Source organism: Vidua macroura, chromosome 2 (assembly GCF_024509145.1).
Source record: "Vidua macroura isolate BioBank_ID:100142 chromosome 2, ASM2450914v1, whole genome shotgun sequence".
NCBI lineage: Eukaryota > Metazoa > Chordata > Aves > Passeriformes > Viduidae > Vidua > Vidua macroura.
In genome coordinates, this window is record NC_071572.1 from 79,826,589 (window position 1) to 79,841,259 (window position 14,671).

General features: G+C 38.6%; 1 protein-coding gene across 2 annotated transcripts in view; it reads left to right on the forward strand.

The window, feature by feature from the left end:
- DLG2 (discs large MAGUK scaffold protein 2) overlaps window positions 1-14,671 on the forward strand; it is a 985,470-nt gene that overhangs the window by 857,923 nt on the left and 112,876 nt on the right. Inside the window, exon 1 of one of the 2 annotated variants that reach the window (XM_053971597.1) lies at window positions 8,871-8,943. The exons of the other annotated variant lie outside the window; for it this stretch is intronic. The gene's annotated coding sequence lies outside the window, so the exon portion shown is untranslated. Of the gene's footprint in view, window positions 1-8,870; window positions 8,944-14,671 lie in introns of those variants that run through there. 2 annotated transcript variants of the gene reach the window in all.

Genomic DNA, 14,671 nt, shown 5'->3' on the forward strand with positions numbered 1-14,671 from the left:
AAATTAACCGCAAACCAAGCAGGATATTAAATTCCATTCTTCATCCTATATGATATGGGTGTAGAAATATGTTACAGGTGTAATTATGATATGACTTTCAGATTTATGTCTCTTAGGTTTCTGAGAAAAGTAAAATACATACTTCAGCAATTGTACAAAAAACATGCATATATAATTGAACAATTCATTTAGGCTTGTAACCATTTGCATTTCATTTCCATCAAATATCTGGGTAAACTTATTGTTACTAATATTTTTATAATTAATATGTTTCATAGGAATATTTGCACAAAAATGTAGTGCCAATATTTACATCTCACCGGCCAAGAAATGAAGAAATAGTATATGGTTATGCAAAATTCATACTGTAAATACTGTCAATATAATGTTCATAAATTATATACAGGCAGAGGGCATCTACTAACTCCTATGTGATCATTAATTTGTGAAAACAGCAAAAACAATCATTAAAAAAATTAAAATAATAGAAAAGAAACCATACATTCACTACAAATTATTTGCCCTGCTTTGCTGGTTGATCATACTCAGAAAGGCTTTATACCTACTTGTCTGTTCTTTTTTATGAGGATATAGGTAGTGTAGTCAAAATATACACATAGGATGTGCATTTTTCATCCTCCAAAAATTCCCTGTTAATTCAGTGGGACAGAGTAGTCCAATGGGATGCTTACTGTGAAGTAAAGTAATTAAATCTGCTGGTAGAAAGCAAAAAGATTTTTTCCCCCTCATAAATTTCTGTGCAGGTTAACTAATTTTTGCATGCCCAGAACTTTGATGATACTTTCAGGGCCGTAGTTTTTATTGCTCTCTAGCACCATGCCAGGATATCTGTAGGTCACGCATTTCCAAGACACATCCCATCTATGAAGATAAGAAGCTGACTACAGTCTCCACAGGGAGTCATCATCTGAACTGCCCTGTCCTTTTATGGTGTACTGTACACAAGATTTTCTTTGTAAGGGTCATATTGTTTCCTTCAAAAGTGGCCCATTTTCATCATCCTAATGCATTTCTATACCTTGTTGCTGAAGTCCTTGTTCGCTACTGGCACAAAGCAGTATGGATTGTCTGCTTTCAACATCTTCACCTCAGGATCATTTTATTCTTACTGTTCTCATTCAAGATTATTCTGCCCCCAAATCACATTTTAACAATGAATTCTCTGGGAAGTGGAGCTGCAGAAGTTCCTTTAATTTCTGTCCCTGCTTAGTGACAGTACTTTTATATTGTTTCCTCGTATGTCCCTCAGACTGACATATTTCTGTCTGATGTGCAATATTAACATTGAGAGGGCCAATATATTTTTTTTTTCTAGTTGTGAGTAAAAACAGGAAAAAAAAAAGACTGGAAAAAATCACTTATTGAACTCTTCAACTCCTGCAGAACTGTTTGCTTTGAAGGTTCTTAGGTGGCTTGTAGGATAAATGTTTATATACATCATTATTTCTAGTGTATATTCACAGCACCTGCATGGAGCAGTGTTGAGCTAAGTGAGTCATAGAAGCAGCATCCATCCCAGAACACACAAAATTCTTACAACAAATATCCCAAGTTCCCAGTTACTGCCATTTGCTTCTGCTTTCCTTTTCCAAGGTGCTCTGCTAAAGTAGCAGTTGAGTTGAAAGCATGAGTGAGAGAAGGTCATCAATTCCCCACCGATGCTCTTAACTTTTATCTTTGGCCTTTATTTCCCATATGCTATGTTTACAGTTCTGGTGTTATCTAGCAGAAAGCTGGGCAGAGCACAGGAGTAGACACCTACAAATTCAAGTGCTGAAAACTGCACATCCTCAGTTTTAACATGTACCATCTCTCTATTCAATTGTTCAGCATTCCCAGATAAATCCCATTTTGTCATTTATGAAATCTTATCAGAATGTTCTTGTTGGATCTACATAGCGTGAGTTATTTCTGTAGGGTTTCAATCAGAGATCCTGATACTGTAGTGATAATAAGTATTCATATTTCAACTCTTTTAATTCTTCAGTTCTTCAGTTAAAGGTCTTAGAGCACTTTCCCACTCCTAATTAATCCTCAAGCTGTATGTAGTTCAAGAACAGAGCATCTAATCAGTGTCCTGGTTCTTGGGTCCCTTCAGACAGAATCCTCACCAAAGGGTGGCTTGTCCTTAAGTGCCCAGCTGAGCTCAGACTGTGGAAGTTAGTTACCAGGTGTAAATAGTTTCCCTGCTCATGGTTATTGCTGACCTGTAGATGAAGTGTCATTGCCATTCCCACCTGCAGAATGCCCAGACAGTGCAGGAATACACTGAGCATGACAATCCCCTCAAAGCAAGTTTGCCAGGGAACCATCACCCTAGTTACCCAAAAGGGTTTCTGGTGAGCACAGAATTAATTGTCCTGGCATTAGAGCCAAGACAGTAAATCTGCAGTTTCAGCAGTCTTGAGAACCGTGCAAGGCTACGGATGATTCCTGTGGAGCTGAAAGAGGGTGTTCTATATCCTAAAAAAGAGTTATTTCTTCCTTTCTTTTCAGAGCAATACTTTGCTCTAATGCTGCTGTAATTCCATGTATTATTTCTTGCTGGGAGGTACTTTCTTGGCACGTTCACAAGAAATGGCAAAAAACTGCAGACGTAAATTTGCAAGAATGCTGGCACAGATCTAGCTTGAGTATCACCTGCTGTCCTTCTTTGGCTTGTCTGAATCCTAAACTGCTGTGCTTGTTCAGGTTCCAGGAACAGCATAATCATGGAGTTCAGTATGAGTAGGTTAAATTCACTCATGGTGTCATCTAAACTAGTTCATGTGGAGCTTGTATCTCTACACTGCTCTGCCATCTGCATTGTAGTTAGTCATCCAGGCTTCAGATTTTCTTTCCTGAAAGAAAACCGTAGGAGGGGAAAACTTAATCTGAGAGTGTGTGCGTGCGTATTGATTCCTGTGCTAGCTCTTTGTCACAATCAGTGCAGGAGGCATCCTCAGGCGATGCCGCTTATTTTTTTGCAATCTACCACAAATGCAAGCCTGAATTTCACTGTTTCCTCATGAAGACTGTTTTGTGTGTTTGTTTCCCTTTCCACGGACAGCCCCTTGAAGTACTGTCACAGGACTTTCCAACAAGGTGGCTCTGCTTTCTGCACCACACACACTCTGCCTCTTGTGCTGTGCTCTCTGCAGCTACCAGGAAAGAGGGTGCAGCCAGGTGAGGGTCAGTCTCTTCTTCCGTGTAACAAGTGATAGGACAAGAGGAAATGGTCTCAAGTTGCCTCAGGGGAAGTTAGATTGAATATTAGGAAAAAATTTTTTGCTAAATGTGGTCAGGCATTTGAACAGGCTGCCCAAGGAAGTTGTGGAATTACTGTCCCTGGAAGGGTTCAAAAAACATGTAGGTGTGGTGCTTAGGGGTATGTTTTGATGGTAGACTTGGCAGTGTTGGGTTAATTGTTCAACTCGATGATCTTAAAGGCCTTTTCCATTTGTATTCTGTGTTTTTTACTGTGAAGTCTGTAGAGCTGTTGCTTTCTCCATGTGTCAGTTCTTGCTGTAGGTAACGTGAAGGACTATGCCAAGCTGACAGATTTTCATCACCATCCTCAGAGGAGTCAAGTGTATCATTCCTGTGCTGTACTTCTTCCCAAATCAGCCACCTACTCCTCCCACCACAGAGTGCACGCAGAGTTAAACTGCGAATCCAAGGAGGATCTTCATGGCTCCACCATTCTTTGCCATCCAAAGCTGTTAACTCATTTGCTTCCTTCATAAGCATTAGGCTTATAAGGAGTTGACTGGGGGACCTTCTGTTTGTGAAAAATATGTGTAAAAGATGCTTGTCTGGTTTGCTACTACATTTAAACTTTTAGCTAGTAGAAAGTGTATCTTTAGCTTTTTTTTTTTCCCAGCTCATAGAGCTATTAAGTCCTTTATGATTTGTTTTGGATTTGAATATCAAGCTTCAGAAAAATTAACTCATTTATTTAAAAGGGAATAGCAAAAGCAAACACAGGGTTCAATGGAAAACGAAAGTCAAGAAAGCAAAACAAAAACAAATGCAAACTAGTTCTGGATTCTGAACCATTTCCTCCAAGTTTCTCAGTTCTTTTGACCAACTGAACTAACCTAAGCCATACAGAAAATAAACATTTTTATGAAATATCGGACTGTTCCTGTGATATCTGCTGACTTATTAATGGGTTGCCATATTATTCTAGGTTCACAGGGTGCTATAAAAGGCTTTTCAAATCAAATCAAATCCAGACAGCTTCCCCAGAGGCTCTAGGGAAAGTGCCATCTGGTCTTCCTCTCTTTTAGCTGCTCTTCTTTATTACTGATAGGATCATTCATATTCTTAAGACTCTGAAGCCACTATTAGGAGAGATCAGCCTTCCTAACTAGCAAAGCAAGCTCTTGTCATTGCCCTTGATCAACTTAAATTGCTCTCTTGGGCATCTGTTCATTCAGACCTAGCTGAATATCCTTATTAATTCTCTTTTTTCTATATTTTTTCAAACACAGTCCTCATTCAGAAAGAGGACTTGAGCTTTCACTCTGCACTTGTAGCAAAAGAGATGTCACTTGAGGAAGGAAAGTATTGTAATACCGAAAAATATTATTATAGCAATAGCACTTGTACAGTCCTTTGCATCTTCAAAGCCTTGTGCCAGCTAATTTCTCAATTAATCTAAGTATACACTTTTATTCATTTGTACGTATGAGGATTAATCTTAGAAACTGAAACTATTTCAAAACTGTTCTTACATGAAATTTCATGTGTGCAACATTGAAAGAAAATTAATTTCTCTATTGCCTTGCTGTGGCAACTAAATTAATTTACATTGTCACTGTTGTTTATTTTGCAGTGTGGGATGTATGTAAGTTACAGCAATGGAATCTGACTCAATGTGTACTATTTTACCATATATTTATAAAAGCAGACATTCTCTTTGGATTCAGACCACAGGCAATGGAGTAGCTTGTGAAACTTGTAAATCCTCTGTGGTCTCAGCTGGAATTAAAAGTTTGATAGATTTCTGTACTCGAAAGGAATGATGATTCTATTTCACCTACTACCTTTCAGAATGTATAGGCAGGGAAATTCCCTGTAACTAGGGATTGCCTTTATCCAGTGTAATAAAAGATCTCTACAATTATACTCAGCTGATTTTGATTTGAAGAAAGGTAGATCTCAGAATTAACTAAACTCATACAGATTTCATGGTAACTCTTAGCCAGATTAGGGAGGGAGAGCTAAATTAGTGCCTTGCTGGGAGGAAGGTGGGAAGTGACTTGCAGCCCTTGATACTATTGTCCTATGCAGAGGCCAGGATAAGCTGGGCTATTGTAAAGTGATGCAGACTGAGGCAGAACAGTGGGTTGAGCCTGCCATGAAAGAAAAAACACCTGTAAGAAACAAAGTGTTTTTACACCCCCGGATCGTTGGAAAGCTTAGGCTTCTTGTTATTACTGCTCTTCTGGATAATATTATCTGATAAATGCCCAGTCCTTTTTTAAATCCTGCTGGTCTCTTTGCTTTAGAGATATGCTCTGACAGTGCCATCAAAAGGCTATCAGATGAAAGAGTGTAAATCCTGGGGAAAAAAATGTATCCAGTGTAAGTCTGACCAAAAAAAATCAGTAAAGAAATTGAAGATTGCTAAATGCAGGACACAGGATAAGTACCTCTCTAGTTTGCAATTTGGTGTTTTAGGCCACATTGCAAGGATTACTACCCAGAGCACTGGTCATCCATGCCATCTGGTGTGGCCTGGGAATTATCTCTTTTGGTGCACATTTTTTCACCTGAAACTCCAGGTCCACGCTGTGGAGATACTGGAGATGTAGTTTTGCTTCATTGAGGTGAAAGTGACAGTAATAGCTAATTTGTGATATTTATAGTATCTGCCTGTAGTTCTTTTTATTTTGAAGTTACCTTTGCTTCTTCTGGTCTTGTTATTCCAGCTGAATGCCCTGATTTTTCCCCAGTGATCTGTGTCCTCGCTGTAGACAGCAAATGAGATATCCATGATGTGTAGTCAATATAGTCCATGTGATTATGGACAAAAGAAGTAATGTTTTGGTAGCAAATGGGAACACTTTAGTCTTGTGTTTTTGGGTTTTTTTTCATTTTAAATCATTTCTATTTTGCAGCTTGTAGCGAAGAACATCGGAGTCAATACCAAATGTGTTTGTTACAAATGCCTTAAAAATACATACTCTATATATACATGTAGGTATACAGAAATCTGTCAGCCATATGGGATTTTCACACACCTGTCAATGGAGTGAATATGTTTGAATGTGAAGTCTCACATTCTGCAGCAGAATGTAAGAACAGAGCCCCAAGGACATGGGTTGTGTGTTGAGCGTATCAAATCACCACCTTAATAAAACACCACATTGTTGACTATTATGGCAGTATCAGCTGCATTACCCATTGAAAGGTTACATGGAAGCCAGGAAAACTAATTAAAAATTGCAGGTGTGAAAGAGGGTAGCAATTTCTCTTGGAATTGTGGATCTTATGTAATGCCACAGACTCTGGTTTATGTATGCCACCTACACACAGCTATGAAATATTGCTGTGGCTTACATTAGTAAGACAGTGGTCACTTTTACAAACACTTTCTTCAGTAAGTGAGAGCTGAATTTTCACTTGAATGTTATGTTAGTCAAGGACATTCAACCATGCGTTGCTTGTGTCTTATTCATGTGGCAGCAGATTGTTATAAGGCAGTGTCATGTTCACACAGATCCTTGGGAAGCCTCTTAGAATCTGAATGGTTAAGGCAAAACAAAAAGGAAAATAGGGCATTCTGGCACATATGGTTTGAAACTGTCTCTAATAAAAAATAGGTCAGAAACTCTAATTAGTGCACAAGACAACAAACTGTTGTAATCAGGCCATTTTAGGGAACCTCCATGTTATGCATATAAAATATGTAAGCCCCTGAGAATAGAATTTGGCTCTAAAAGCCAAATCCAGTAGCATAGATTTTTTTTTTTCTTTTTGCTGCTTCTTAATGAGCCAGGGTTTATAATTTGGAATATTTTCTGCCCATATTGGATTATTCTTGGTCAGTATCACTGGAGAATCCAGATATTGGATCTCAGCTGTCCTTTCCTCTGAGAAAGACAAAGACATCAAAACCATTGCTCTGATTAAATCCTGATATGCCTCCCCTACATTCTGTCACCCAACTCTAGAGAGCTTTTCCTTCATACAGTCTTCTGTAGTAAGAGCCAGCAGCATATGCAGAAATGCTGCTCTTGCCTCTGGCCTGGAGTGATTTTTTTCTCAGATAGTAAAGGTGCTGAATACAAAGAGACAAATGAGGAATGGGGTGGAACAAGCAGCTGAGAACAGGAGGAACGGGATATATATATATATATATATACACACACAAACATATATATAGGACTAGCTTTTGCTATGCATGAAATGCAACACCCTGTTCCCACATTGTGACGCACATCAGTCAGTCCAGATGGTGAGAAGGGTTGGGTTTCTGCCTGGGGCTGCCGGCACAGGCTTCATTTGCATTCCTCAGCCCAGTTGTTCGTGGAAAAGCATCCAGGCAATGCACAACCACTCACACAACTGTGCTCACCTTCCCAAGAACAACGTTTCTTCATGGCACCAAAAGGCGGGGAGTTTTACAGGCATGGGAAATGAAAGCAGCTGGAGCAAGCATTCAGGTTCCAAATGGAACCCTCTGAGAATCATCACCAGTGATGTAGAAATAAAAAATCCTCTTGAATTGTGTTCTCTTGAAAGTGTTCATTCCCACTCAATCCTCGAACAAATAGCCTTGAGTTTGTGTAAAACACATACAAAATTCCTGGAGCTCAACTCTGAAAGAGCAACTTCTGCTCCCTCATAAAAAAATTGCCATACAAATGCCTTTCCAGTGGCTGATCCCTGGCTGTGTTTTACCATTACCATAACCAGCTTTGCTTGTTAGGGACTAATTCTGAGTGTTAATTTGTGGCATGTGCAACAATTATGATTTTTATTGCTGTAATTAATCCCATTTGAAAATGTTTCGTTTAATTGATTGGATTAATGGTAATTAGGTGTTTGGTTCTGTTATTTTGTATCTATATATTGACTTTAAAAACTATGGAAGCATATGGGGAAAAGAAAGTATTAGAGAAGTGAAGAGCATTATAAGTACATCCTTATAATTTAGAGGATGATCTTAAAACCTTTCAGCATGTTTAGGAGGATTTTAAAATGGGCACAGAATTTCACCTAACAAGTATTTTAACAATCATTCTGCCTGGAGTAATGCTTTTAGGTTATCTGTGCTAATGTCCCTGGAATTTGCCTGAATAATTTCCATTCATGATAGTAGAAGTAAAGAACACTTTGTTATTTGCTAAATGAGAACTGTGTCTTTAAGAAGGGAAGATTTTTATGAAGATTTAGGCAAAAAAAATCGTGAAAATCGTTACCTAGAGGACACTGAAGCCACATTTACTACTGCATTAAGAAATTTTAAGTGCAGAATTTGTGTTGGTAGATGGTTTCTTCTACGAGTTTTGCGTCTCCCCCAAGTGCAGTTGCTCATTCCACCTTAACAAGGTGCAGTGATTGACAGGTAGAGATGTTGCACAGAGCAGAAGGTGGGAGTGTGCTCTATTGGTTTGTGCTTGTACATCCTGAGCACCAATTACTGTCATTGCTGCCAGCACTGATGTGTTTATCAGGATGAGTTATAGCAGAATATATGTACACAGGCAGTGTGTATGCTGGATGACCACCCCCTGTGATGTAAAATATGAGAGTCTGGGAGCTACCGTTTTATAATTCATCAGGTTCAGCAGCTGAATGTTGTTGGTTGGCTTAGTTATAAAGGCAAGTGTGAACCGAACAGCAGACAGGAGCATCTTGCATTGAGAGTCCTGCAAAGCTGCATTTGGTGACTGGGCTCCGCTTTTGTTCAAGTGAATTCAGTCCTCGGTGAGTGATGGGGGGTTCTGTCGAGCTAAAGCTGTTATTATATAAGCTGGGGAAACCTGCCTGCTAGTTTAATGTGTATTTTGCTGCTGGAAGTCCTTGTCTGTGGTTGTTTTTAGATTTTGCAATATTTTCAGTTGTGTACGTTACTGGCACAAAATGAGATGAAAAGAAAAATGTAATGATGAATTATTCACCATCGTGCTGCGAGGATCTCTTTCCTAGCTAAAGTTACTTTCCTTTAGTGAGTGTGTTGGGGGTTCAAAGAAGCTACAAACCAGCAAATTTACCTGTCATTAAATTGTTTTTATTAGCACTTAAAGAGAGTGATGGCTGTGGCTTTTGTAACAAGAGGAAGGAAAAGAATAAGCAAATATCAGAAACATTTACAAATTCTTTGCTTTTTGTACATGTGGCTTTTCAGATGCAGCATTAAATCTTTTATGTGCAGTGAGGGGCTACAAAGAATCTGAATTGTAGAGCTTTTTAATTAGATACTCAGTAAATCGGTAGCTTCTTTCTGGTTTTGTGGTAATATGCTTAGTATCACATTAAAATGAATGATTCCCCATCTTGCATAACAACAGTGCTGAAATATGTGTAAGATGAAAGGCAAAGGGAGACTTAGAAACAAACTGTAGAAACATGCTATAGCAGAGCTATGCAGAGAAAGGTATTTTTCCTATAGCATCTGCATGAATTTTTGAATTTCACCAGCTTTAGATTCTTTGCTCTAATTATCACTTGCTTCTTTTTGACCTCTGTATCTTTTCAAGCAAGCTCCATTAATATGTTGACATTATCTTGCCAGTAACCTTTAAAGATCAGTAAACCTGCAAATTTTTGTTGTTTTAATCAGAAAGGAATTGAAAAGCAGAATTTATGGAACTGAAATATTAAGATTGCCATATAATACCCATATGTCTCTCCAGGAGAGGGAAGTGGTCACAAGTAAAAATTTTACTTTTTCTTTTATTAGCAGCAGTATTATAGTCATTGCTTTTGTCTCATTGTACCCAGTTTGGGGTTGTTTTTTCATTCTCTGTGGGTTGGAGAAGCAAGTTTATTGTATCTAAATATCAAGAGAGCTTGGCAGAACAGCACCTGTTGTTTTATTGCTGTATTATTAATACATGGAGGGAGACGCTGTCTTCCAGATACCTCTCACCTGGTATCACTCCAAATTGTTTACTCTGTAGTGATTTAGACTTGTATCATGACTTCTCCCTTAGAAATAATTTGTTCAGTGAGTTACATGTGAAGCATCAAAGTTGCAGGACTGATCCTGGTTTAATTAATAAGTATCTCATTTTAGTATCAATTTTTATTTAAAGAGACAGGCTATTGGCAAAGTGGCCTTTCCCACTGATTTCCTTTGCTTAGCAGATTTGCACTTACTCTTTATAAATCATAAATTTACAAAGAGTAGAATTTTTTTGGTGATGATTATTTCCTGCCAGCCTAACAAACTAGAGCCTATTTCTAGGAAAGAGTGTATACCTTTGTCAGCATTACTTTATTTAAGAGTATTGCACTGCTTCTTAAGCATTCAGATCTATTTTCAGTGACCCCTGTGCCAGCAAATGGGTTTCTTGAAGTGTGAGCTTCTGGCTTTGCAAGTTCTCCTCCTTTCAGAAATCTGTGATACTGCATCCATCTGTCTAGGCATTTATATTGCATGCATCACAATGGTGTAATCTCAGCAATATGAACATTAACCATGTAAATGTATGTACTGTAACTTAGGAAGTATAAATTAGGACAGGAAAAGCAACCCTAAAAGGAGAAAGTTATGATATGGGCATATGGGCTCTTGTGGGAACCAGAGATCCAGACTCGCTCTTTGTTATTACACAATAAATTGAGCTGACAACTAGTTCAGTCTCCGGGCAGTGGTATGGAGGCTTAGGCACAGATGAGAGCAGCTTCTCAAAGTCCACTCCAAATAAGACCAAGGAAAATAGCCAGAGGATGTGGCAAAAAATCCCATTTTATCCTGGGTGCATGCCTACTGCTCCTTTGTGGTCATATCCTGGGAGAGATGCTGAAGGAAAAACAACAGAGACTAAGGATTGTATTTCACATCATCTGAATCTGGAGGACACAGATGTTTTATCTGGGTATTAGTTTGGTGCTGTGATGCATGTCTTCCACCTGGCAGAAAGCAACAGCAGTGCTTTCCATGGAGTGCTGTGTCTTAAATGCCCTTAGGGCTGGTCCAGGAAACAGCCATCCCTGTAGTTAGTGCTGCATCCTCCTGGAAACACTCTGCACCACAGCTCCAAGAGTGTGCTGGCTTCCTGACCATTTCTGAATAGGGGTCATATTTTAGGATTGATGCATAGCACTCTTGAGTAGCAGAAATCTGCTCTCCCAGAGGGATCTTGCTCTGCTTTTGCCTTTTGGTTACAGATGAAATCAATCACCATTATCTTTTGTATAAAATATAGATGCCCAGGAGAAATATCTTAGATAAAAGTCCTGAGCTCAGGAATTGATCTTTTTATCTTTTTCCTTTGGTCTGAAACACCTGTTTACTGACCTTCAGGTTTACTGTGAAGTCCTATGGCAGCTTGTGGTCAACATTTTTGACAAAATAGATTATTGGATAAGCCAGCATTAGTTTTTGGAGAGTTATTTTTTTTTTGTTTGCAGTAAATACAGCTAATGTGTGACTGTGTAGTTGTGTGACTGTGCTCTTTGTGTAAAAAGTAATTGGAAATGGCAGGAGTGTGTAAACTCAAAAGTTTGTATGCCTGATACACTTCTGTTTTGCTCTTTCAAGCACACAGTACAAAAATCATGCTTACAAACAGAGCAAGACATTTATAATGTTGAGTCTTGAGCAGAGAAACATCTAATGCATAAAATTGAAAGCTGTTAATTATATATTAACTCTCTTTCTTTTTATTGAAGAGACTGATAAAGTGACACTGTGCTATTTTTAAGAATGCTCATGTTTGAATTCAGTATTCAAGATGGGTGTGAAACAAAGCTGTACAGACATTGGCGATCATAATGATGGGCTTTCAGGGAGAGGGCCTTCACTGGAAAAATGGCTGAAATTATAGGTTAGCCATGTAGTATCCTCAGTGTTGGGAATAGCCAATGCAACTTTATGGAAGGGAAGAGACAGAACATAGTAAAGGATGACAGTGTGTCAGTGGAAAGCAGGAGAGCTTTTTTGTATATCCAGAAAACTAGGGAGAGAAACTCTATTTTAAAGGACTATCAAACACTCAGTGCATTACAGGAATAAATTTGGCAACTAGAGCAGAGAGGAGAGCTTGTTCATAAACACAGCATGCCCTTTGATGTTGGTCTGCTCTTTGTGCTGTGAGGAAAATACATGTAAAGGTCTAATCCTGAAGAAGAGATTTTGGTTAGGTTTTATATGATTTTACAAGCAGGAGGGGATATTCAAGTTATTAAATCCATGAAAAGCTCACTTGTAAGCAAAATACATCTCATAAATGCTAAGTTCAGTTTGTTTGTGGGTTCAAATGCTTGGTTTGTTTGGTGGCTCCTGGTGTCTTGGCATCTGGATGCATTATGTTATTATTTTTAAAAAGAGGAAAAAAAAAAACAAACTATTAATGTAAGTATTCTTTGCTGGGGGAAAAAAATAAAATAAAAGTACCTTCCTTGCTGCCAGATGAACAAACAGATCTCTCAGTCATTGAAATGTCACAAGTGAAAAGGGTGTGTTCCAGGGTAGTAGAGATGGTTTTGGAGAATTCAGCACCAGAAATCAGTAGGAGCCAAATGTCAGTTAAATAAAGTAATACAAATTATCTGTTTCCTGAATTGCATTTAATGTAGTCTAGACGACCAAAAACATGAAAAGTGTTCATCAAGAGTCCTTTCCAAGCTCATGTCAGCTTTCTGTGGAATTTTTCCATGCTTTCAGGGGGCATGCATGGTCAGAAGGGTGCTGGTTCCCAGAGCTGTGTCTCCACTACAGAGTAGTTACAACCATTGGAGAAGCTGCACATAAACAGAGGTGTAGGATCTGACACACATCTGGGATCATCTCTGGTAAAGGCCCTACAGCTTTGAGTCCTGCAGGCAGCACTTGGATCTATATATATATATCTTATAAATATACAAGAAAGCTGCACTGGAAGTCCCTGTGCATTCCTCTAGGTGAACACTTTTCATCTTTTTACATCATGACCACGTGCAGAAGAAAAAAAATCTGGTGAGGCCCGCTTATGAAAGTGGCCCCAGATGAAAGTAGCAGCTGTAATCTCATCAGATTGCAGGCTGAAAGCACTCAGAAATGCCTGCAGAAATACCTGCAGCTTCTCTGGTCCTCAGTTTTTGTCCTGCCTGGAATAATTGAAGATGGAGAATATTTGTCATCCCACTTACAGTAAGCCAATAGGAGTGATGCTCCTCTGCAGCAGATTCATTTATTGTCTGAACAGCAGTGGTGTATTCTCTTTGTCCTGTGCAAAGTTCTAATTAGTGATTGGTGGCCTAAAGCTTAATAATAATAATATACAAATTTTGTTTTGTACTACAGGGAAATGCTTGTGGCGTGAACAACTTTCCACTTGGGAATTCCCAGTGTGCTGACTCAAAAGTCAGCCTGATAAAAGTGCACATAGAGTCCTCATTCCCAGAATACTTTCATAGTGTTAGCACAAATCTCCTATTATTTTAGCCAGGCAGGAAAATAATCTGGATTGAAAAGAGGTTTTTTAAATCCTGAGAGTTAATGTCATCTTTACATCACACTGGTCATTGTGTTGTGTTTGAAGAACCTGCAGAGTGGCAGAGTGAGACATGGGCTGTCCCTTCTAATTCATTCCTGCTCTCCTGAGGAGTTGTGTCCTGTTCCAGAGACAGCACAAGCCCACCACGCTGTAAGCATGATTTGCAGTACTGTGTGTGCTAGATTCTAAGGAAAGGAATTAGTGCAGCAGTATTTGAGCTAAGCAAATGCTAATTTAAAAACACGCTATTATCCCTTTTGTGTGTTGTGGTAATAACCTTTAACATTATAAAATAATAAAGAACTGATTTAACTGTGTTGTGTGCAGCCACATGCTGAAACTGAACGAGTGAGCAAGCCAGGCAGGCTAATCTATTGACTTTGTTGTGGGGAGGCTTTTTGGTTTTGGTCTTTTTTTTCCTTCTATTGCTAATTGTTTCTATCTTTTAAGGAAATTGTACTCTCAGAAGCATTTCTTGCTGCGTTCAGTACTGTGTTCACCAAGAAAAAAAAACATCCACATCAGCTAGTAATACTAGTGGTATCTATGCAATTAAATATTACTCACTAAAGAAAATACCTACTTTCTTTCAAAAAATCTACTTACAAGTTTTAAGAAGGTATAAACATAAATACAGTATTACAGTGCTTTTTCATGTAAATAGTATTTTATTCTCTCTGTATTTATTTACAGTACTGTTAATCTCAGTTTGTTTGTAGGAGTAGATCTTTGACCCTCACTACCAAAATATTTCTTGTGAAAGGAATCTATTATTCCAGATAGAAAAGTGATAATAGGTAAAATCATTATCTGCTCTCAGTGTTCCATGGACTATCCTTGCCCTTCTCAGGCAGCTGTTTCTGGTAGACATTCCATAGAAAAATGACAGTGCACACAGGCTGCTGCTGGCTTTGGGTTGGGCTGTAGTCCAGAAAGGTAAAATAAAATTATTAGGTGACTATTAAGTGAATTATTAGGTCTTAAGTGAAACTCGGCTGTTACCTGTAGTG